This window comes from Delphinapterus leucas, chromosome 20 (assembly GCF_059928025.1).
Source record: "Delphinapterus leucas isolate spDelLeu-1000000601 "Yukka" chromosome 20, BTC_Dleu_Yukka2, whole genome shotgun sequence".
In the NCBI taxonomy this organism is placed as follows: domain Eukaryota; kingdom Metazoa; phylum Chordata; class Mammalia; order Artiodactyla; family Monodontidae; genus Delphinapterus; species Delphinapterus leucas.
Window position 1 is genome coordinate 11,800,256 of NC_143148.1, and position 24,584 is coordinate 11,824,839.

General features: G+C 56.3%; 1 protein-coding gene across 1 annotated transcript in view; it reads right to left on the reverse strand.

Moving 5' to 3' along the window:
• POU2F2 (POU class 2 homeobox 2) overlaps positions 1–24,584 on the reverse strand; it is a 78,397-nt gene that overhangs the window by 39,208 nt on the left and 14,605 nt on the right. The window contains exon 2 of the mRNA XM_089902777.1: positions 19,885–19,945. The gene's annotated coding sequence lies outside the window, so the exon portion shown is untranslated. The remainder of the gene's footprint in view (positions 1–19,884; positions 19,946–24,584) is intronic.

Below are 24,584 nucleotides of genomic sequence, written 5' to 3' on the forward strand. Positions count from 1 at the left end.
GGCCCTGGGACTTCCCTGATGAGGCTCTGCCCCTCGGCGCACGAGCAGCCACCCACCCCCAGGCTGCACCCTCGACTCCAGCCCAGATCTCCCACTCGCCCAGCACCGCCTCTGCAGGCTCACAGCCACTGCTGTCCTCCCAGCGCAAGGAGCTGTCCAAAGGCTGAAATTCAAGAGCCCTCGCCGTGGTCCAGAAGCCCTCCGGTAACTTCCCTGCAGCCTCCAGGAAAGCCCAGCCCCCTCACCACGGCCTCCAGGCCCCTGCAGGACGTCACCTCTCCCTACCAGAGCACTGCGCGCCAGCCACACTGGAGAAGGCCAAGTCTGCCCCCATCCTGGGGCCCTTGACCTTGCTGGCTCCTGCCCTAGAACACTGTTCCCTATCTCGTCCCTTTCCTCTGATCCTTCAGGACTTAGTTCAAAGGCTGCGTCCTCTGAGAGGCCCTCCCTGAGCCACTCTCCACGCCAACAGCCAGTTTTACTTTCTTCGTCGCTCTCTCTGGAACTCGGCTACTGTCGACTTGCTTTACTGTCTGCGTCCCGCTCTGAACTGTAAGCCCTCTGAAAGCAGTCCTTTCTTGTCTTGTTTCCTGTGGTATTCCCTTCTGAAATAATGCCTGGCACAGACTAGGTGCTTGAATCCTATTTGTGTGTTTTTTAAAGATGTGTATTTATTGATCTACTTTTGGCTTCACAGCTTGCAGGATCTCAGTTCCCTGGCCAGGGATTGAACCCAGGCCCCCTGCAGTGGAAGCGCAAAGCCCTAACCACTGGACCACCAGGGAGTTTCCAAATCCTATTTGTTGAATGAATAGATCCTTCCAGGCTCCCACAGCCCACAGAATGAAATCCAAGGCTGGCTTTCCAGGCTCAAGTGGATGTGGGCCTCTGCCGACCTCCACAGGCATATTGCCCCCAGAGCTCACCTTCTTCCTCTGTTCAACAACTTGGGTTCCCCTGCGTGCCCATCCCCCGTGCTTCCTGTGTTTGTACTGCCTCTGCTCAAATCTCTCTGGAAGCCTTTTCGGGCTCCACCGGAGGCCCAATTAACAGTAATGGCCTCAGTCTTCCCACAGCTCAGGCAGCATCCTGGGCTTAGCACTAATCATACTGCATTGAAATTCCTTCCCAGTGAGGCTGCCCCCACAGGGCAGGGCTGGAGGGCAAGGTGGGGTTTGATTCATTTTTCTGGAGTGGAGCCCAGCATGGTCTGCATATAGGCCCAGTTGAATGAGGACATCTGCCCCCGCAGACAGGGATATCTGTATGGGTGTATATAAGCACTGATCTGGGAGTCAAACATCTGAGAGTTTGGAAACTGGTTCGTCCGTTCACTTGCTGTGTGACCCTGGGCAAGTGACTTCACCTCTCTGAGCCTCATGCTCCTCATCTGTGAAATGGGGGCAGTAACATGGGCTGATAGGAACTTCATTAATCTTTTTTAAAAAAATAGCTCCCTGTGCTATACTGTAGGACCTTATTGTCATTAATCTTAAATATAATACTGACCACCATGCACAAGGAGTTCAAAAAGTTCACAAAGTGTTTATCACATCAAGGTTTGAGGTAGAGAAAATCAGATGCCACCAATAGGACAGTGGCTAAATAAACCGTAGCATAGTCATACTCAGGGATGGGATGGGATCATGAAAGATAATGGAACTGATCTATGGATAAAGGACATGGAAAGTTCTCCAAGACACTGCTGAATGAAAAGGCAAATTGTAGAATGATTTATACAACTTAATATCACTTATGTAAAACACATACCAAAACCACTATGTATTTTCTATGGGTGCACAGGTATTGACAAATGCAGAGGAAAAGGTCCGGGGGGTAACTAATTAATGACAGCTACCTTTGGTGAGGGGACCAGGACTGGGAAAGCAGAAGGGACTCAAATGGGATTTTAACATTTTCTGTTATGCTTTTGGTTTTCAGAATGAGATTGTATTCAGGTTTTTTTGTTTGTTTTTTTTGTCTGCGTTGGGTCTTCGGTGCTGCACACAGGCTTTCTCTAGTTGCGGAGAGCGGGGGCTACACTTCGTTGCGGTGCGCGGGCTTCTCATTGCAGTGGCTTGTCTTGTTGCAGAGCATGGGCTTTAGGCACGCAGGCTTCGGTAGTTGCAGCACGCAGGCCCTAGAGTGCGTGAGCTTCAGTAGTTGTGGCTGGCGGGCTCTAGAACACAGGCTCAGTAGTTGTGGCACACGGGCTTAGTTGCTCCGCGGCATATGGGATCTTCCCGGACCAGGGATCGAACCCGCGTCCCCTGCATTGGCAGGCGGATTCTTCACCACTGCGCCACCAGGGAAGTTCCCTGTATTCAGTTTTTAATTAAAATTAGAATATATTAAGTGAGTTACAGGTAGCTAACTACAAAGAAAAGGAATGATTATCCCCCAAAGTGAGGACAGAGGTTACCTCCAGCAGGGAGGGAGGGATAGGGAAGGTTTGAAAAGGGTCACAGGGGTGGGGGGCTCCTGGGCTCTGGCTCACACAGATGTTCACTTGGTAAAGACTGATTAAAATGTACCTTTATGACTCTTTCCTTTACAACTGTGCTTCCTGCAGGCAGAGGCCAATTCGCACGTGTTGCAGTATCATGTGCTCCCCACCCCCAATTCACGCCCAGAAGCCGATGTGAGGGTGCGCCCCGGTTGCGAGAGCTCTGAGGGGGCCGGGGCCGCTGTCCAGGGTACTAACGGCCAAAGCCTGGGAAGCCTCAGGGAGACCAGCCAAATGAGACAGCTTCAAGGCGCCTTACCCTAATCGGCCACTGCCCGCCTCTAATATGTCACCTCCCAACACTCCCCACCGCTCCCTCACTTCCTCCAGACTGGCTTTCTGTTCCTGCAGCCCAAGCTCTGATGTGACTCAGGACCTTTGCTCTTGCCGCTGGCCTGGTGCCATCTTTCCCCAGATATGCCCGTGGCGCGTGCCCTCACTTATTCCAGACGCCCGCTGACACGTCCTCTCCACACACGAGTCTTTTGATCATCCCACCTCACACGGTCTTTCCCCTCCTCATCGCTCTTCATCCTTTACCAGGTAGAATTTTCTTCCAGCACCTGTCACTAACATTCGAGTTTCCATGTGTTAACGTGCTTGTTTATCATCCATCTTCCCCCACTTGAATGTTCATGCTGGGAGGACAGAGAGCGTGTCTGTCCTGTTCGGTTTTATCCTCCTTTTTAAAAGGGCCGCAGGTGCACAAAATTGCATTAATCATAATCCCTGGTTCCCGTCACACTCCCATCACTGGCCTGGGAAGAGCCCTCTTCCATTATTTATTTGCTTATTTATTTTATTTATTTTTAATAATGTGTTCATGTGAAGCCACCACTCGACATTCAGATTAGAACTGTGACAATAGTCACACTGATTCGTGCCTGACGTGTGCACCGCTGTGTCCCCTGTACCCGACACCTAGGAGGATCCGTTTGCTAAAGGAGAAGTTAAGGGGCACCATGCAAAAGAAAGATCACGGGAGCGCCCACCTGGCCTCACAAGCAGGTGGAGAAGAAATCAAAGGCCAGGCCCTCCGCTGAGCTCCCCTATCCTCCCCGGTGTTCCCACCCCCTGCTCAGCCTGGCCAAAGCCTCTTCAAGACGATTCAATCCTACACCTGCACAGATGGCCCGCTGTGCCAGACCCTGTGCCAAGACATGGGGACACCAGGCAAATCAGCCTTGGCCACGCCCTTGAGGATTCTCAAACCTCTATGCACTCCTCCTTCCCCGCTCCCCGGCTCCTTGATGGTCCCACGATTATCATAGGTTATAAGAGCAGCTAGCCGGCACCTGCTCTGTGCAGCCACGTGCTCCGTGCATCATGTCTTGGCATCTTCCCAACGATCCAATTAAGCAGGTGCTGTTATTATCCCCCAGCTTTTCAGAGGAGCACCCTGAGGTGGGTCAGAGCCAGCAGGTCAATTCCAGAGCCCAGCTCTCCTTACCACCAGGTACACTGCCTGTGTTACGCTGACCGTATGCATCCCCTTGAAAATATGAGCGGTCCTGGGCCGCCTGCATCTCTGCAAAAGCAACTGAGGGTGATGGGAAAGGTGTCAACTTTGAAGTCACACAACAGGTGGTTAGGTCCCAGCCGCAGGGCTCAGTGAGGCATGGGAGTGGGTGGGCAGGGGTGTCAATGTGGCCCAGGAATTATATTCATGAAGGGCCTCATTAAATGAGATGTGCATTTTTGATTTTACAGCTGGGTGCCACTGCCAGACCATATCACCTGTAGGACGCTCTGAATTTTGTTTTAATGAATCCTGCAATGACCTTGTAAGTATCAGTCAGTGCGGCATTTTGTTGTCGTTGCTTAGAGCACAGCCTGTAACTCCATTTTGGCCTTCTTTCATTCTGAGCACACTGGGAGGCTCACAAATGAGAAGTGGCCTGGCCTCTCTCAGCCTCTGTGGAGCCTGCCGAGTCCTTGCTATGTGACCTCAAGCAAGCCACTCAACCTCTCTGTGCCTCTTCCGGAATTGTGCAGTCTCTGGGCAACATCCCCAGAGGGCCCTGTTCCCCAAACATTTGTTCGGAGGAGTTTAACTTGACGGAATCAGGTTGACTCAGACCATATGAGACATAGTCCCTGCCATCATGGAAGCAAACTCTGAGCTCTGGACACTTGAAAGAGAGTGAGGGCTCTCGGGAGAAGGGTAGGTTTTTGGTGTTACTGAGATGGCGACAAGCTCCTGGAAGAGCTCAGGGACAGGGAATCTAGTTCTGCTTTAGACAGTTAAAAGAGAAACCCTGAACTACGGTTAGAAACACTCTGCATGCATCTTTTCATTGAATGTCTTCCACACTCGACAAGAGAACGATTGTCACCATGCCCATTTTACAGATGAAAGAACTGATGCTCTGCAAGGTTGAATCATTTGCCTGGGACCCCACAGATGGAACCAGGATTAGCATCCAGGCAAGTGGACTCCACTTCAACCCCAGACCCCTGTGGGCCTCTTCCCTTTGGCTCAGCAGGAAACACGGGACTTGGACCTGGGCTTGCCGCCTGAGACATCCATGTGCCTCCCATCCCTGACCCATGACGGCCTCCTGCCAACGTGAGCCGTTCCCTGAAAGCTTTCACATTGCTGGCCCACCCTGAGTCACAGCAAGTCTGGGCTGCACGCTGAACGGTGTCCCCGGGGCCCTGGTCGCTTCTCCAAGCTCACATACCTTCAGACCTGCTCATTCCCTGCTCACCTCCTTCGTGGAGCCTCTCCAGGAAAGGCCTCTCCCTTACCTTCACGCATGACCTCTTTCTGACAATGGACTTCTTCTCAGTGCCAAAAACACCAGGCACTTTGAGGTTTGTGTGGAGAACACCAAATAGATAGAACCCAGGGCTCTGCCTCCCAGAGGTTTCCCCAGAGGCAAAGCAGCACCTGTCTGGTGAGGGGAAATCCCAGGTGTGTACAGGGTCAGACCCTCGCTCTGCCTGACCAGCTGCATGACCTTGGATTGGCAACCTAACTTCTCTGAGCCTTGATATTGGCACAATTCCAAAGGTTCTCCCCGATTCCTCCACCCCCCAGGCCACCACCATCTCTGGCCCCAGTGACATCGGTGGCCTCCTCCCTGCAGGTCTCTGTGCTTCGACACCTGACCCTGACCGTCTCGTCTGCTCCCCACACCCAGAGAGGGTCTTTCTGAAACAATCAGGCCGTGTCGCTCCCTTGCTTCAGACTTTTCAGGGGCCTCCCTGCTTTGGGGAATAAAACCCAAACCCCTTAGTCCGGGAACTCCCTGGCGGTCCAGTGGTTAGGACTCCGCGCTTTCACTGCCGAGGGCTCGGGTTCAATCCCTGGTCAGGGAACTAGGATCCCGCAAGCTGCACAGCGGCCAAAAAAACAAAAAACAAAAACAAACCCCTTAATCCAGCCTACAGAGTCCTGTGTGATCTGGCCTCTGCTGACAGGTCTCCTCTCTCTCCCCCACCCCCACTCTCCCCTTCACCTACCCTGCTCTGAGCCTCACCACCTCCTCAAACCTCTTTCCTACCCTAGGCCCTTTGCATGTGCCGGTCCCTCTGCCTCGAATGCTCCCTGCCTGGTTAAATCCTACTCATCTTTCAAGGCTCAGCTTAAATGTCTTTCCATCTCTGTGTTGGCTCCCTATTCTTGTCTCTCGTTTAGGGGACCTGATCGCAATTTCTCATTTTGCATTTAATCGATATTTACACTTAAAGATCTGCATCTCCTCTTAGTTTGTCGGCTCCGTGGACATCAGCTGTGCCAGTTTTGTTCACTTCTTTATCTCCAGTGCCCGAAACAGGGGCCAGCACACAGCAAGTGCTCAGACAAATGAATTGTTTATGGGGACAAGGACCCGAGGCAGAGGACTTGAGTCTTCTGAGCCTCAGTTTCCACTTCTGTCAAATCAAGACAATAATGCCTCAGGACTTCCCTGGTGGCACAGTGGATAAGACCCCGCGCTCCCAGTGCGGGGGGCCTGGGTTCGATCCCTGGTCAGGGACCTAGATCCCACATGCATGCTGCAACTAAGAGTTCGCATGCCACAACTAAGGAGCCCATGTGCCACAACTAAGGAGCCCACCTGCTGCAACTAACACCCAGTGCAACCAAATAAGTAAATAAATAAATATTAAAGAAAAAATGACAATAATGCCTTCCCTACAGGTAGTGAGGTGGTGAGGATCCCAAGAGACGATGAATATTGACGGTGCTTTGGGGAAAATGCTCTTCAAATATAAAAGCTCGCAACAGCTGGAACCTCAAGGATGGGCCAGAATCAGAGAAGAACGAGAGAGGAGGGCATGGCCATTTTTCAAGTAACTTTATCTGCCAGACATTTTACATCTCCTTGTTCACTGTCTCCTATGAGATGGTGGCACTGACCCAGAGGAGGAAATCAAAGTTCAGAGAGGAGAACCACCTTCCCACAGTGTCACAGCAAGTCCGTGGCAGAGCTGGGATTTGAACCCCTCACAGCGAGGCAGTCACGTTTCCCATGCACCTCCAACAAAACTTGACCCCTTGCAGTTTTGTTTTTTTCCATGCCTAGTGGCATGCGAGATCTTAGTTCCCCAACCAGGGATCGAACCCATGCCCCCGCAGTGGAAGTGCGGAGTCCTAACCACTGGACCACCAGGGAAGTTCTCTCGGTTCTTGACAGCCATTTGTGGGTTGGACCAACGAAGAGGGGCTGAATGGCAGTCCTGGCTCTGCCAGTCACTGGCTGGCGATCTTGGGTGAGCCACTTCCCTTCCCCAAGCCTCAGTGTCCCCATCTGCAAAGTGGAAATAATGATCATGCCTACCACTTAGGCTGGCCGGGGGATTCGGCAAGAGCCCAAAGGTCGAGTGCTTAGCATGCAGTGAGCGGTCCGTGAGCAGCTGCTACCTTGTTAATCTTCCATGTGCGGGAACAGCGTGAGCAAAGGTTCGGGGCACATCAGGGAGCTGAAGAGAAGCCGGTGGAGAGAGGGTCACCAGAAAGGACCTCTCAAAGGAGGGGCGTCTGGAACCAGACAGAAAGGGACTCCCACGTCTGCACCTGGCTGTTGAGGAGGGAAGAGGGAAGCTGTGGAGGGGGTCTCCTGATCTCCTTCCCCCCCTACTCTACCAGAACCCTTACTTCCTTCCAGGTTTCCTAGGCCTTGGCCAGAATCCCTTACACCTCAGTCACCGGCTAACCTCGTCTCCGTCCCAGGGCCCAGGCGGGCTCCAGCTCAGCGGGGCCCGGTCTTCCCTACACAGCCCACAGGGACCCTTCTCTCTTCTGTTAGTTGGAAAACTATAATCTGAAGATAATACCAAATAGCTCATAAAGGTGAAAAGTGAGAACTGTTTTAGGCATAAGTAAGCATGTGACATGTGAGTAGGCACCTGTGTACATACATCACCTTTTAAACAAACTGCCCCTTCCTATGTGCCAGAGGGATCCAACACCGAGCTCTTTACTCCCCTTGGCAAAGGGGTCGCTGTGAGACCCAAGGGGTGGGGGGATGCGGGTGCAGCGCGAAGGCAGGGATTCGTTGACGGGTGGGTCGCTGAGTCCTCGGAGAAGGGTGGCGGCTTGGCAAGGAGACCTGGGGTCATCTCAGAATCCTCCTCCTCTGCAGTGTCCCCCAACTTCCCATGGATCCAACCCACAGGGCTCTGAACCCCTCTGCTCTTTCCCCCGTCACCCGCTCTGCCCCATCTCCCGGCCGTCTCCCTCTCTCTCTCTCTGTCTCCTCTCCAACCTGTATATTGCCCGGGTCCTTCCTCACTTCCCCACTGGTTTCACACGTATCTCCTGAACACCATCCATGTGGCAGACACTGAGCTGGGGACAAGTGAAGCAGCCCCAGCCTTCCAGAGCTGACAGTGGAGGTGGCCCTGGGGTCTTGAGTCCATGCCCTGCACCGTTCCCTAAAGCACCACTCTGGTGGGGCCACTCCCCTACCCAAACAGAGAGGGAAAAGCTTGGCACCCTAGGCTCTCTCCGGCTTCACCTTCCCCAGCTGCCAGGAGAAGGGGAGAGGGCAGGCTTGCAGCCTTGAGATGCCTTGGCAGGGGCACCCGGGTGGAGGGGTGGCCATGCTCCCCGGCAGAGGGATCCTGTCCCCCACTCCCTCGCCAGAGAACTCCGGGCCTTCAAGGCACAGGTTTTCCGCAGGAGGGGCCAGAAATGCCCTCTGAGCAGCGCACTTTTCAGGGGTAAACCAACGTTCAGAGCAGGCACGTGACTGGAGCAGAGCCACACAGCAAGTCTGTGGCAGACAGACAGGACCCAGCCCCAGTTCTCCAGCTGCATCTCTGCAGGTGTAGACCCGGCCGCCCTCCTCCCGACACTGGCACCCCCAAGAGAAAGAGAGAAGAGTCGCTGAGCTCCGTTCTCTGTGCCTTCTGCTGCCTCTCCCAGGACCTGGGCCTCTGTTTATTTCCCCAGCTGTGGGAGGGGAGGTAACCCAAGAGAGACTGCAGTGAGAGGGGCACGTGGGGGGACAGGCAGGACAAGAAAGTTCGAGGGAAAAGCATGCAGCCAGGCAGAGAAAGAGGGGTGCAGGGGAGGAATGACCAGGACTGTGCAGGTAGAACAGAGAGGGATGTGGAGATGCTTAAATCCCTGGAGGGAGAGGCAGCAATACAGGAGAGTCACACAGGGAGAGACAGAGACAGAAAGATGCAAAGAAAGAGAAACAGAGACGGGTAAAGTGGAAAGAGAGACAAAGAGAAAAAGAACAGAAAGTGGGAGGAGGAAGAACTGGCGGGGTGGGGCCGCCAGGACCTTCTGTAAATGTTTCCCCGACACCCTCTCACCTGGCCCTCACACCCGCACTCCTGCGGGGTGTGTGGCGCGGTCCCCAGACCTGAAAGGGCTGAGGCGGGTATGTGGGAGCAGTGTCCAACCCCAGCCTATCTCTTTCCCCTGCCCCCAGCTGCCTCACCGAGGCAGGGGCCCAAGTTCCGTGTGCAAGGGGTAGGGCAGACCCTGGAGGACCTCGACGGGGCGCCCCGGGGGTCCCCCACCCGTTCTTGTCCCCTGCCTTCTGCTCCCCTGACTTCCGCCCACGCCTCCCTCAACCTGTGGCTGTCACCTCCCTGCCTGCCCACCCTGACACCCTCCTGTCCACCCCTGCGCCCCCCACACCACTCATCCAAAGACCACCTCTCTGCTCGCCTGCGGGTTTGGGGTTAGGGAAGGGTGCCCAGCGGCCTAGCTAGGGAGGGGGCTTGGTGGATTATCGAGGATGTACAGGACTGCGGCTGACGTGGACCAGGCGGAAGAGGAGGGGGTCGTGGTGATGGACGAGGCTGATTCTGCGGTGTGGTGGGGGGTGCTGGCAGGAGACGGGGTGGAGGAGGGCTGGGGGAGGGGTGGTGAAGACGCGGGTTGAGGGGGGGCGCAGGACCAGGCTCACATTTGGCATTCAGGGCAGCTGACAATAAAAATGCTTTATTGCCAAGAAACTGGATCGATCGGGGCTGGAGGGGGCCGGCAGGGGGGACGCGGAGGGCTCAGCGCAGAGACCGGCGGCCGGGCCTCCGCAGCGACCAGGGCCCGAGCCGCCCTCCCCCCTGCGCCCCCCTCCTTGCCTCCTGCCCTTTCTCTCTCCTGCAGCCACCGCTTAGTTCTTATTATATTTTTTCTTATATATTTTTTCCCCCAGCTTCTCCTGCTCCTGTTATTTTTTTTTTTCTTTTAATTTTTTAAAAAACTCGCTGCACTCCCAACGCCGCAGGCCAGGTGGGGGTAGGGTGGAGGCCTCTACCGAGGCCGGGCCCCAACCCATAGGGCGTCCAGCGCTGCTGGCTCCGGGGCTGAGCCCCACTTTGCTTCCACACACCCACCCCCCGCCCCCATCCAATCAGGCTCCCCCCAAGATATGGGTGCCTATCTTCCCCTGCCCCTCATCCTAAGGGCCTTCGCCCACCCATGAAATGACACCCCCCTCTGGTGGGCTCAGGGCCCTGGCTAGGCCTTCCTCCCCTCCCCCCTACCTAGCCCCCCGCACACTCCCAGAGCCATTTGGCTGATGGTCAGAACTGTCCGTCAAGGGGGCTCTGAGCCCCTGGGGACCCAGATGGGAGGAGGGAAGGGGAGAGGTCGAGGGTCAGGCCACGTCCCCTCAGCTCAGCTCTTTCCCCTCCCCCTTCCTAACAAAGGGAGCAGCGGCCTGACACACAGGGCGGTGGGGGGTGGCCTGGTACTGGGGGAAGCAGGGAGGAAAGAGGTTGTGGGGATGGCCGTGGGCAGGAGGCGGGGCTGGGGCCTGCCTGCCCCTCCTCTGCCCTCCCCCTCGGGTCAAGGCTAAGGTGATTCCTCAACCTCTCTCGGAGGCTGGGCTGGCAGGGGAGGAGGACCTGGACAGACAAAGAGCCAGAGCCCTGGGGAGTTGGATGCTGGCGGTGGGGGGGGGGGGGGGGGGACACGCACCTGGGACCCAGGCAGTCCTGGCTGAGGGAGGGGCAGCAGACACCCCTCTGGCCTTGGTCTCACCCTCCGCCTGGCCCTGCCTCCCCTCCGTACCAATCCCTGTGGATCCCAGAGCCATACCGAAGCTTGGGGAGGGTTGGAGCTTGGGGGTGGGAGGGAAACTGAGGCCCAGAGAGGAGACAGAGGCAGGATTGGATCCAGGATGGAGGCACAGCCCCAGGGTTCTCAGCACTGTCCCGGAGGAACCTCACCTTCGGTTCCCCTTCCTGCCTAGGGAGTCAGAGGAGCCCTAGATGGTGGGGTGGGGTGGGGGGTGGGCAGGGGTAGAATGTTCTTCAGAGACTGCAGAGGAGGCTGAGGAGAGGGAGAGGCTGTGTCTTCTCCTTTCTCAGGCCGCTGGGGTGGGCGGACCAGGAGAAAGAAATTCTAAATGTGGTCTGTCTCTAGCACTGGCCTGGTGCAGTTTCGAGGTGAAACTTCAAGTCAAAAAGGGCAGAAAACCAACGTGGACAGAGCCCTCCAGCGCTAGCGATGGCTTTGGAAGAGGGCGTTCAGAGAGGTTCTCTGGTACGCCCAAGGTCACACAGCAAAGAAGGAAGATGTGCTCCCGTCCGTCCTTGACCTAATCGGACACTGCCTCTGGGCCTCCCACCTGCCCACCCCGACTGAGGGCCAAGGGGAGCTGAGGCAGTGAATAGCTGTGAGCCCCCCGCTCCCCATGCCCACGGGACAGATGAAGAGCCTCTAGAGAGAGAAAGAAACGTGAACAGCTTCTGTACTTAAATTCTTCTGTCAAGGTGGCTCTCAGGGAGAGGGCCACAGCCACGAGGAAGAGGAGGAAGATACAACGGGCCTTTTTTTTGGGGGGGCGGCTGGAACAGGCCCCCGTGGCCTGCCAAGAGGGCCCCAGATGGGCCAAGGACTATAGGGGGTCCCACTGCCCTCCCCCAAACCTCCCCTCCCTTCTCTCCCTCTCTTTCTGGGCTGGCTATCGACCGGGTCTGTGACATGGTAGATCAATACGGCAGGGATATAAAGCCGGCTGGCTGGCTGCCTGCCTCTGCCTCTCTCTCTCTCTCTCTCCCCCGCTTGCCTTGCTTCCCTTTCCCGGAGCCGCACCCAGGCCCCACCCCCCAACCCCCGTGTACCCCTTACCCATGCCTCTGAGGGGCCAGGGCCCCCAGCACCACCCCCTACAGCAGGAGAGCTTAGGGAGGCTGAGAGGTTGAACAGCCAGGAGGGGGTGAGTATGAGAGTGGGAAGGGAGCAGATGGGGATGGGGTCACGCCGGCAGGTAGGGGCTGGGAGAAACTGAGGGACACACGCCCTGGGAGAAAGCAGGCACCCCCTCAGTTGGAAGCAGCTCAGGGAGATGGGGCCCTTTGAAGGTATGAGACGGATGGACCTCTGGGAGGTGGGCAGGGGGTACCTGGGGGCTGGGGAGACATTGTCCTGAGCCCATGGGGGCGGGGGAAGGCCTGGGGGTGCTGGATTAAGCTTGCGTGAATGGATGCCAAGAACAGTGGGGCAACCCCCGGGCAGCCTGTTGCCCACCCCCAGAACCCTGGCTTCCCCCTCCTTGGGTCTCTGTGGGCAGCTCCAAGTTGGCCTCGCCCCAGGGCCTGGACTGCACTGTCGGGGCGGGGGGAGGCGGGGAGGGCTTGTGAGGCATCGGACAGGAGATTCCAGGGGAGGGCTGTGGTGTCTGAGTTGCCATATGTGTAGGGTGTGTGTGTGTCCCCGGTGTGCCTGGGTGGCCGTGACTTTGAGTCCCTCAGCTCTGCGTGGGACCCCGGGACTGTATGTCCCCGAGTGTCTCAGCTACTGTGTGACCAGGAGTCTGTGGGTGTGTCCCAGGGGACTCGGGGGCTCTGTGTGTGTGTGTGTGTCCTTCCATGAGTGTCTCCTGTACCTGGATGTCCCCATATGATGTCTAAATATGTGTAGGCAGATCTGCCTGTCCCTCGAGGGAGTGTGGGTGTGTCTCCGGGAGCATCTCAGTGACCCCCAGTGCCCAGGAAATCTGTTGTGTGTGTGCGCGAGCCCCCATCCACATGTATCTGAGCATGGATGGTTCTGTGAGTGTCTGGGAACCATGACACAAGTCCCCATGTGTCCGTGTGTATGGATTCTGTGCCTGTGTCGGTGGGTGGCTGTAGGTGTGCTTGTCTCTGGTGTATTGGAGGCTCTTTCTTTCCGAGAGTGTCAGAGATCCCGTGTGCGCCCCAGGCATCTGTGTGACTTCCGGCGTCCCTGTGTGCCGATACCCGAGTGTGTTTCCGTGAGTGGGTCGGAGGCTCTGGCTGTGTCCCCGTGTGTGTCATGGTGACTTGGTGCATATGATGGGGTTTTGGGTTTGGCGGGGTGTATCTGAATGGGGGAGGGTTCAAGGCCGAGACTGCCACTGCGATGCTGGCTAGCCCGTTTTATCACTACATCGTCTCCAAATCTGAACGTGAGGGCCTGTCTGCCTTCCTTCCTTCCCTGCCAGAGGCCCCAGACCCCTGCCAGGCTGGGCCCAGGGCCCCCTTCCCCAACCACCTTGGGTGGCCGGGCCTCTGCTCCTCAGCACCCCCTGCTCTGGAGGAGGCCACCTCAACTCCACCAAGCGACCTCCGTCCCTCCCAACCCCCCCAGCACCACCGGCTCCCCCCACCCTCCCCCCACCACAAGTCCAGTCCAACCCAGACAAAAGCAATTACTCCTGAGGTAGGATGTGAGTGTGGGTGTTAGAAACGGAAAAAAAAGGGGGGAAGGGAGGGGGGAGCGACACACACACACACACACACACACACACACACACACACAGGCAGCGATGGACAGCCAGAGACCCGCAGAGACAAGGGACAAGAGAGACACACAGAGAGTGTGAGAGAACAGACAGGGAGAGACAGAAGATGAAAGAGACCAGAAGAGACATAGACAGACACAGGAGGCAAAGGCAGAGAAAAAGAGCAGAGAAAGGGCAAACGGGAGGACCCGATGGAGAGACACACAGAAACAGAGACCGGAGAGAGAGAAACAGAGAGCGCCAGAACACAGGAGAACCAAAAACCCAGGGATGGAGCTGCAAGGAGAAGAGGTGCAGATAAAGAGAGGACGGGGCCAGAGACAGGGAGAGCTAGAAAACAGAGGGGGGGAGAGAGAGAGAGAGAGAGAATGGGAGCGATACACAGAGGAACAGAAAGACAGTGAGAGAACGAGATGAGGTTGAGAGATAGAGAGATAAAAGACAGAGAGGGACAGGCAGAGGAGACAGAGAAAGTGAGAGACAGCTGGTGAGAGGGACCCAGAGAGACAGGCAGCTAGAGGGAAGTTGATAATGCAGGAGAGACAGACAGCAAAGCTGGAGCGGGGCTGAAGGGAGACCAAGTCCAGAGTGACCTCGAGCGCTTTCTCTCTCTCTCTCTCTCTCTCTCTCTCTCTCTCACACAGACACACACACACACACACACACACACACACACACACACACGGCTTCCCCCCTCCCCCAGGCCAGTAGTCAGGGCTGCCCAAGCGCTCCCCACGGCCCTCTGGGCTCCTGTGAGCCACAGCAAAACAGAACCGAAAACCCAGGGATGGAACCGCGCAGGAGGGGACAGGAAGGATGGACAGGGAGGGTCAGGGCAGCAGCAGGGAGGGGACAGAGCAGACTGGGCTCAGGATCACAAGGGCAGGAGGGAGACTCCCTGTCACCGTCTCCCCCTGCCACACACAGGGACACGCATACCAAGGGCCTCGGCCGTTCCTTACACTCCGCCAGGCACGGCAGGCTGGCCAGGGGGTGGGGCCCCCAGAGAGCAGGCACGAAGCCAGCCCCTCCTGGCCCACAGCGCTGCGCACCTTCCCGGCTGCCCTCAGCCCCGTCTCTCTTATAGCCCCATCCCCCAAGCCCAGGGGTCTCAACAGCACGCTGGCTCTCACGCGCGCACGCGCGCGCGCTCTGCTCTCGGCTTCCCTTTCCCGGAGCCTGACCCTGCTCCCCGGCTGACTTTCGTGCTGTCTCCGTGGCTCTTTACCTGCTTTTCTCCGTTGCATCCTCTCTCCAGGCATTTCTCTGTCGTGGGACGCACTCTGGGTCTCCCCGAGTCTCTCTCTCCCACTCTACTCCTCTCTGGCGTATTCCTGGACCCCCCCTTTCTCAGATGACCCCTCTGGCCCTCCTGTCCCCTCGCGCCCCAAGAGGAGGACGGCCGATGGCTGTGCAGGGGCCTCAGAAGCTGTCCTGGAGTCGGGGGGTGGGGCACCTCCTTTCTTGCTTTTCCTTCAAGTGCCTTTTTTCCTTCTCTCTTCCTCGCCCCCTCTCCCCACCCGCGGCAGGTCCACATCTCCCCATGGCTCTCTCTGGAGACAGAAAGCTAGACACGGACCCATATACACCCTGCACGCAAGACTGCAAACAGATCCAGGCTCAGAGGAAGAGGAGGCAATCAGGATGGGAGGAAGAGGCCAGACATGGACGAAGACCAAGACAAGGAAAAAAGAAGAGGGCGATGGAGGTGGAGCCCCAGGGAGAGGAAGACGAGAAGAGACAAACCAGAGACCTGCAGAGACCGCGGGCAATGTGAGCTGGACAATGCCAGGGGTGGGGGTCGCGCGCTCACTGCTGAACATCTAGGGTCAGACTCTGTGACCTGTCCGCTGCCACCAAGCCCTCACCAGTGTCCTCTGTGTGAAATCAGGGTCAAGTGCCTGCCCTCAGCCCCTGGGGCTCCATGCTAGCCGGGACGGTAGGCACTTTGGCCTTCGTTTGCTCTAGGACTGTCTGGGATGCCAGGGACTCATCGGTCCCAGAAGGTGTAAGAGTTGCCAGCCACTTTCACCCCCTCTGCATCTGTAATGCCCCACCCCATGGCTGACAGCCACTCCCAGTCCTGGGTGGGTGGCAGCTGTCTCCACCCAGCCAGGGACAGCAAAGGCAACCAAAGGGATCTCTAGCAGCTTCCCGGCACCCCACAGCGACAAACAGCCCCTCCCATCCCAACTCCACACCCAGCGAGGAGCGCCACCGCCTGCCTGCGCCTGGCCAACCTGCTACAGCAGCACAGCGCGGCCCTCAGCCTCACACAGCCGTGGCCCATGGACCAACCCCCGGGGCCTGCCCAGCAGCAGCCTCCAAGGAGCCGCCCCCACGCCGCACCGAAGCTGCAGCCTGCCCCACACCCCAAGGCCACATCTGTAACAGCACACATCCTATTCCTGGAGCCAAAGCCCTCACCCCGGGCACAACAGAGAGGTGGCTAAATGGGCCTGGGGTATCAGAGAAAACCCCAGGACCCCAGGGGGACCTACTGGCTTCTTGGTTCTTGTCTGCAGAACACCTGTGCTGTCACGCAGGCCTGCACTCCCCGGAGCATCCCAGGGCCACACCAGCACCCTCCAGAGAGGACGTGCCCACCTTGCAGCTCAACGTCTCCTTTCTTACACAGCCCTGGGTGCTGTGCAAGTCACCTCCCCAGACCCGGCAATGGAAGCCGGGTCTCACCCACCGCCAAGCTCCTGCTTCCGAGGTATTCCAGGCTCCCTCGGGGTGTGCGGGCACTCCAGGCAGGCCCCGGCACTCATGCCAGAGTCACCTCCGGGACCCCAGGGCCTGGTCCACACCGAAGGCCACTGTGTCTTTTTGTGGAAGGATGAAAGGACAGAAGGGAGGGAGACAAGGTAGGGACACAGCCCTGCTCCTGCCTCAGATGGCCATGGGGACTCAGACCAGGCCAGCATCCATGGCCCCCAGGAGTGAACCCCCCAGCCCGAGCCATAACTTCCTCCTTGGCTTCTCCTAACCCTCAGGAGACGCCTTCCCACCCCTCCTCCCAAAGACTCCCTGAGACCCCCCCAGGCAGGTGAATTACATCCTTCTCTCGGGATCTAGCGGCACAAGGCTCAGCACAAAAGAACCCCCAGGAAATGGTGGCTGAAGGAATAAATGGATAGATGTGGGTTTATGTGTCTATGTGTTCGCTTATTTATTCACTCAACAAATACTTTTTTTTTTTTTTGGCCATGCCATGTGGCATGCGGGATCTTAGCTCCCCAACTGGGATCGAACCCGTGACCCCTGCAGTGGAAGCTCGGAGTTCTAACCACTGGACTGCCAGGGAAGTCCCCATTCAGCAAATACTTAATTGAGCATTTACACTGTGCCAGGGACTGGGTGTCGACGTGTTAGACAAATAAGAGACGTCTCTCCCTGCCTCAGCCATGAAGCTTAGGGCACGGAAACTACCCGGAGAATATACGATCAGATACCGCGACAATGGCAAGACGGAAGGACAGGGTAGGGGGGCCAGTCCAGGCCAGGGGGGTTGGGGAGCCCTAGATGGAGATCTGAGAGAGGTGGAAGGGTGAGCCCAACCAAGAGTGGAGAGAAGGCCCTGGCAGGGGTGGGAAGAAAGCCAGAGGAAGGGCCAGAGGGAGTGAAGGAGGGGGAGCCGCTTGGGCGCCAGAGGCAGACCAGCACCTCCAGGGCTGGAGGGGGTCTCGCTCACCCTGGGCTCCATGCTCCAGCTCCCTCCAGGGCATTGAGGAGGCCTCTGGACACGTTTTGGGGAACCACTCACCTTCCCAGTATGGTTATAAAGCAAAGACAATGGGGGTGGGGGCAATGTTCGTTGTAATTGTTTTGCAACAAAATTAAATACCTAAAAGGGTGTGGCTCCCTTCAAACATGTGTCCCTGGGAGGCTGAACTTTTCCTGGAAGCACTCAGATGTTTTGGCAACAGCTTTCAAGGCCAGTTTTAGTTTACGGACTCCATCAGCAAAACATCTCTATTGTATAATTGTCTCTAGTTTCTATCAAAGCACCAACAAGTAGCCCCAGTATGATCTGTGATTAATATTAGCACTGCTAAATTTATCAGAGTTGGCTCCAAATAAGACTTCAGGTGTTCCCTTCTCCACCCCACCCCACAAATCAAAATCATCCCCAAAGCACAAAGATTGGCCACACGGAGGAGATTCCAAACCTGGAGTGGATTTTGGTGAAATGGAAGAATGAGAGCTTGAAGTTCAGACAGACCTGAGTCCAAATTCTGACTCTATCATTAAGGTTACCATGGTAACCTTAGGTAACCTTAGGCCAGCTGCGCCTTCCTTCTCTGTGGCTCAGTTTCCTTCTCTTGCAACAGTGACTCACAGCTACTTCACAGGGTGGGAGGGAGTGCCCAGAACAGGCCCTGGCATAGAGGTGGCCCCTAACAAACCTCAGTTTCCTTATTAGGATATAACAGCTCTCTGGCACGTGTTACCCAATCTGTCGTGCGTATGTCCGTGAAACCTTGGATATTTAACAAACATCTATCTGAACACAAAGAACTAAAATCACAGCCCTGACTGCAACCTCCATCAACTCTGACACATAATTCCTTTTAAACACCTCTGTTACTTTAGCCCAACTTTCAGGCATTTCTCAAAGGCCAGCCTCTAGCCCCCAAATGAATTCTGCAGCCTGGAAGCTCCTTGACCTTCTTTTCAACGTCAAGAGCATCAGCGGATATGATGGTTCCTGGGAAAGCTACACTTCTGGTTCCCTGGAGAAAGCACACATCGTGTAGTTCAGACTCCTACGTTCCTTACCTGCTAGAATAGGGCCCATGGATGAGCTTCGGGGGGTCTGTGAACATCCTGAGGTTGGAGCACAATTGGGTAGACATAGGGATGCGTTTTCTTGGGAGAAAGTCTACACTAAATATTGTAAAACTGGAAATCCATGGGCCAAAGTTTGCCTGAAACATGTGGTTTGGGCCCCAAGGGGCTTTATGAAATTTGGGGGTAGTTGCCAACATTGAAAAACCGAGAGATTTCACATTAAAGTCTGGACTTCTGGCTTCTCTTAAAAAAATTGGAAAATCTGGCAAGTGGCAGGTACGTCTCTGCTTGGGGACGGTCAGTGGGGCTGAAGAGCAGCTCCCCCACCCCTGCCAATGCATTTTCCAGTCCACCGCGGTCCCTACCACACCAGATCGCAAACCCTAGCCTACAGCTTTCATCTGCTTCTTAAAGTTAGGCTGTGACACGCCCCCACCCCCCACCCCCACCCCAGAGCAACGAGGCTATAAGGGCAAGCAGAGGCCTCTCTGGGGTCCTGAGGCCTGTGGGTTAAACCGTTCTGGTTGGGGCAGCACGAGGCAGGGTCCCACCCCAGAGGCCCTGTCCCTACCCCTCCCCAGATGCTCACTGCCAGGGCCTCACCAAGCTGAGTGGAGCCAACCCCAGAGCAGATGCCCAGAGCCTCTGCCTCCTGCAGAGCTGAGCGGCTAGAGGACTCCTGCTTCTGTCTGAGAGTCTCAGCGGGCTCCAAGGAGGGGCCTCACAAATCCTCACTTGCTCAGGGGAGCTTCCAGCTGCATTTCAGGCTCCTGATTCCCAGGCTCCATGCTTTCCTGGAGTAACTTCTTTCATCCTCACATCCTGTGTGTGTGTGTGTGTGTGTGTGTGTGCAGGGGTGCTGTCATTACCCTCCTTTGACAGATGGGGAAACTGAGGATCGCACAGCTGGCAGCAGGCAGAGCTGGTGCTGTCTGGCTCCCGAGCTGGAACCTGAAGAGCCTCACTAGGCTTCCATCCTCGGGACAGCGAGTAGAGTGGGTTCTGTTATTATGCCCTTTTATAGACGAGGAAATGGAGGCTCTGACTGTCCCAAGTCACTCGCAGTCAGGAAGGGACAGAAAAGAGATTCTGACACGGGAGGTCCTGACCCCAAGCTGTGATCTGAGCCACCAAGTTACCCCCATCTCTCTCCTACTGAGCCTACCTACCACTCATTGGCAGAAATCCCCACGGTCACCAACAACCAGAACCACGGATTTGGCCAGAAAGCCGCAGGACACACAGATCAGAGTAACCTCGCAGAGGACAGAGGCAGAGCGAGGAAGGGCAGCATCCCCGGGGTGGGGCCGGAGATGAGGATGGGAAAGCAGGGGCTTCCGAGAGGAGACTGGAGGCGGAGCACAGCAATAAGCAAAGCTCTGGGACCGTGGCCCTTACCTCTTGGGCAGAAGCAGCGAAGCTAATACATTCAAGCCACCAACCCGGTCCAGTAGAGAACCTGGAGAGAGAGGAGAAGGGATTGAGCATCCTGAGGAAATCGTGAAATGTCTCCACCTCGGGCAGAATGAGGCACTCCTGGGGCCAAGGGACCCTGCACACCATCAGGATCCACAGGTTGGTGAATGTAAACTCAGGTCCTGACAGCCACTGGTTACCTTCATTTCTGGGCTCTAAGCCTCAGTGTCGCCATCTTATGAATGGGGATAACTGATGCCTTCTCTTGTAGAACATCTGTTTTTCCCAGCAGACTGGAAGCTCCTTAAAGGGCAGGGACTGTGTCTTACACCTTTAGCCTTTGACAGAGGGCCTGGCAAACGTGGGGTGCCCATTAAGTACATGATGGATGATTGAGTGAATGGATGGTTGGATGGAGGGATTAATTAATTGACAAACCATGTATCTCAAAGGACTGCAGGGAGGGTCAAATGAGAAAGAAGTGCGAAAGGGTTCTTCATTATTAGGTGCCTGCGTGCTGTGGGGGGATGAACACAAAAGTCATGATGACGTTTCTAACTGGTATATTTGTTCACTCGTTTATTCATTTGGTTAATCATCAAATACTGAGGCTCATCTGAGCTGGGCTCCGGACCAAGCGTGGGAGGTATGGAGATGGATTAGACAAGGTCTCTGCCCTGTCTACCGAGAGCTTGAAGGCAAGCTGGGGCGACTGAATAAAGAACTGAGGTCCACACACTGGGGTAAGCAGAGGATGCAGTGGGAATCCCAGGGGAGGTCAGGGGAGACCCAGGGAGGATGCAACCCCCGAGCCAAGCCTGGCGGACGAATCCACTTTAGTCAGGTGGAGGGGCCGCATGGGAGGAAAGAGAATGTCAGGCCTTTGGTCACGCAGGGCTCAGCGAGAGACATGGGAAAGATGAGGCTGCAGAGATGGCAGGGGCTGCACCCAGCAGGGCCTGGTCCAAGCAGCTGCAGGGGAGGGAGATGATGCAGTTTGTCTTCAGAAAGGTCCCACTGCATGCTATGTAGAAGATGGGGAGGACGGAGAGGTCTACAGGAAATGGGGAGACCCTCTCCCAAGAGTGTTTGCTGAGCCTCCCTGCAGCCCTGCAGGAAGGCAGAGTGACGGCTCGTGTCATCCCCACTTTACAGATGCAGCAAGCGAGGCTATGAGGAGACAGACTTCCCCAGAATCCCGTACAGCTCAGTGAGGGGTGGAGCTGGTTAGAAAGCTCAGGCCTTCGTGCCTCCTACTGAAACCCTGTTTCCTGCCCTCTGGGAACGTGGTCTTCTTGGAAAAGCTGCTTGAAGCCACACAAAGACCACCCTTGCTGTGGGTATTCAGAGACGGAGCAGGGACTGGAGGAGAGGGAGACACTTCCCACCAGGCGGGTCCTGATGAGTGGACGGTGGGCGACATCAGAAGCAGTGGCTCAGAGAGGGAGAGCCCTGTGGGTGGGCTCACAAAGCCAGGAAGTTCACGGCTGCCTGACATCTGTGTGTCCCTGTGGGTGCACTCCCCAGACGGGAGACCTCAGGGGGGTGGGCAGGACGGCGTGGACCTTAACGTTTGGCAGGCTACTTTTCTATCTCACGGCAAATCTGCCGGCACAGATGGGGAAACTGAGGCCCAGGACCAGCCAAGGACACAAGGAATTGGTGGAGACGGGACTGGAGTCCAGGAAGAGAAAAGAGAAAGAGAAAGAGATGGACTGAGACAGTGGGGAGAGTGATGATAGACAGACAGACAGATAGACAGATAGATAGGAAGAAAGGAAAGAGAAGAGAGATGGGGAGACACAGACAGACAGACAGGAGGAGTGGAGGGAGCGCAAGCAGAGACCAGAGAGAAGCCCAAATGGGAAAGTAAAGAAGGGGTGTAAAAGTAACAAGGGGTCCGCCCAACTCCTCCCCCTCCCCCTGCCCCCTCCCCCTCTCTCTACCTGGGCCTCCATCTTCAGGGGTCAAGGGGACCCGGACCCCTGGTCCCTGTGGGGAGGGAGGAGCTGGGGTTTCTCCCCCACTCAAAGGCTGCCCACCCCCCGCACCCCCGCCCCCGGAGCTAATCAGTGGCTGTCATCTCCACGGTGAGGTCTTGGTTAAGGAGATTTAGGGCTGGGATCAATAGGAAATTTAAAAATCGATGCAGCGCGCAGGGCAAAATCGATGGCGTTTAATCGCCTTGCCGATTCCCAGTCAAAACAATTAGCCACGCTGAGTGTTGAACACGGTGGCGACACGGCATTAACCGTCAATATTGGTGTAAGTGATGGCGGGGCGGGCAGGGGAATCCCCGGGCCTCTTAGGGGCCTGGAGTCAGACAGTGCCTTCAGGCTGGGGTCCCCCCTGCAGACAGCGCTCCCCTCCTGCCCTGGTCTCTGCCCTCTGCCCTCTGCCACCCTCATCTGCGATGCCCACAGGCAGGACCACCCCTGGCCCATCGGCCTCCAATTCTCCTCCTCGTGCCATCTCTCAGGTCCCGGAACCCCTGTATTCCCCCGACAAATCCCTCTCCCAAGTAGCTAACATCTCCCCACGGGACAGGCAAGCCCTGTGGGAGCTGGGAGCCGTATTCCCAGCAGGACCTTGAGACTGGAAGATGGGAATGGGAGCTATTTAGAAGGTGCCTTCTCCACATTTCACAGATGGGAACTCTGGGGAACAGAGGGCAAAAGCAGACGGCCCGTGGTGACCTGGCACGGAAGCAGGACTGGAACCCTGACTTCTCTGACTCCGGAGTCCCTGTTCCCCGCAGCTGCGCCACACAGAAGGGGAAGATTCCAATGTTTCCTGGGGAAGGAAAGAAGGTCCTGGCCCCTCAGCTCTCCTAGAAGCCACTAGAACTGCTTCTGGAGGGTAGGCTGGAGCCTGGCTCCACTGGGGGTCCCTACACCACCCAGTACAGGGTATGGCCCTGAGCTGGAGCTTGGGACAGGCCTGAGGATGACAGCACCCATCGGCCCCCCCCACACACTGCCCACACACACTTCCACTGAGGAGCAGACGGGCAGAGCAACCATCTCCCACAAACACATCAGCTCAGCTAAATTCAGCAGAGTAGCCCATAGTGACAGCAGCCGGGGTTTCCGGGGTGCTAGCTGCGTGCCAGGTGTGGTTCGTTGCTCTGCGGGCATGATCTTGAAGAATCCTTACAACCCTTTGGTGAGGATCATTCTCACGGTACAGATGAGGAAATGGAGGCTCAGAGAGGTGAAGTCACTTGCCCAAGGTCACACATCCAAGAGGGGGCAGCTCAGTCTGACCGGACTCCGAGGGAAACGGGACACAGAGTGAACAAGGTCTAATGACCGCAAGCAAGAAAGTGGATGCAAGGAGGGGGTGCAGGAACCCGGCGCCTAGGCAGAGGTCCAGGAGTGGCCCACAGAGGCCCCTGAGGCAGGGGTGGGGCAAGCAAGGGGCGGGGCAAAACTGGAGACAGCCCTCGAAGCTCCTGACCTGGCAGGACGAGGATGGGAGATGGTGAGGCCGAGGCTGGCTCTCACCTTCTCTGAAATTGCCGGAGGGCTCCGAAGAGCCCCGAAGGGTCCTGGGGTGCTGCGTGGGGAGGGTGGAGGCTTCCCCAGCCACCTGCTCCCTGGCGCGGAGGCAGGGAGCGTGTGCGGGCAGGGGAGGAGGTCTGTGAGATGAGCCAGGGATTGATCTGACAAGGTCCTAATCAAATGGTCAATATCACTGACCTGACCACTTAACCTATTGATAAGCTGGCAAGGATGGAGCAGGCGGCGAGGGCTCAGGAAGGACGGCAGCGAGAGGGTTGGGGGGCAGCCCGATGGGCAGTGCTCAGGCCCACAGTGTGCCTGGGTCTGGGGGCCTGGGAGAGGGTGGGCAGTTTCCTCCTCAAGTGCCCCCACCCACCTCCCCTCTGATAGGTCATGTGTCTTCTTCTTTTTTTTTTTTTTTTGGCCGTGCACATAGCATGTGGGATCTTAGTTCCCCGACCAGGGATCGAACCCGCGTCCCCTGCATTGGGAGTGGACCACCAGGGAAACCCCACGGTCATGTGTCTTCTGCGTGAGTCTTCTACCCAAGCCTCTCCCGCTGGTCAGGGCCCCTCAGCCCCACCCTGAGTGAGGCTGGGAACCATCCCCAGCACCCAAGCCATTCCCAGCTCTCCTTGGATCGTGCCTTAGCTTCTCACACATATGAGGGACTTCTCTGTGCCTCAGTGTCCTTTTCTGTAAGCTGGGGGTAGTTACAATAGGAAATGCCAGGAAACAACCTAGATGTCCTGTGATTGGGGACTGGTACAGTTCATGATGGTGCGGCAGCCGCATAATGGAGGGCTGCAGAGTTGTAGAAAATATGCTTGAAATAAATTCATTGACAAGGAAGCTACATTCCTAATCCATTGTTAGGAAGGAAAAAAAGGCAGGTTATAAACTGGTATGTAGTTTATGGTTCCATTTTTATGAAACGCACGCACATACACACACACTTTTTTTTTATTTTCCTGAAGAGAAAGGTTTAGAGCAGAAATCAGAACTCTTTTTTTTTTTAAGTTTTTTTTTTTTTTTTGGCTGCACCGTGCAGCTTGGGGGATTTTAGTTCCCCGACCAGGGATTGAACCCGTGCCCAATCCCTGGGCCCCAGCAGTGAAAGCAGAGTTCTAACCACTGGACCGCCAGGGAAGTCCCAGAAGTCAGAATTCAGAGTTTGGT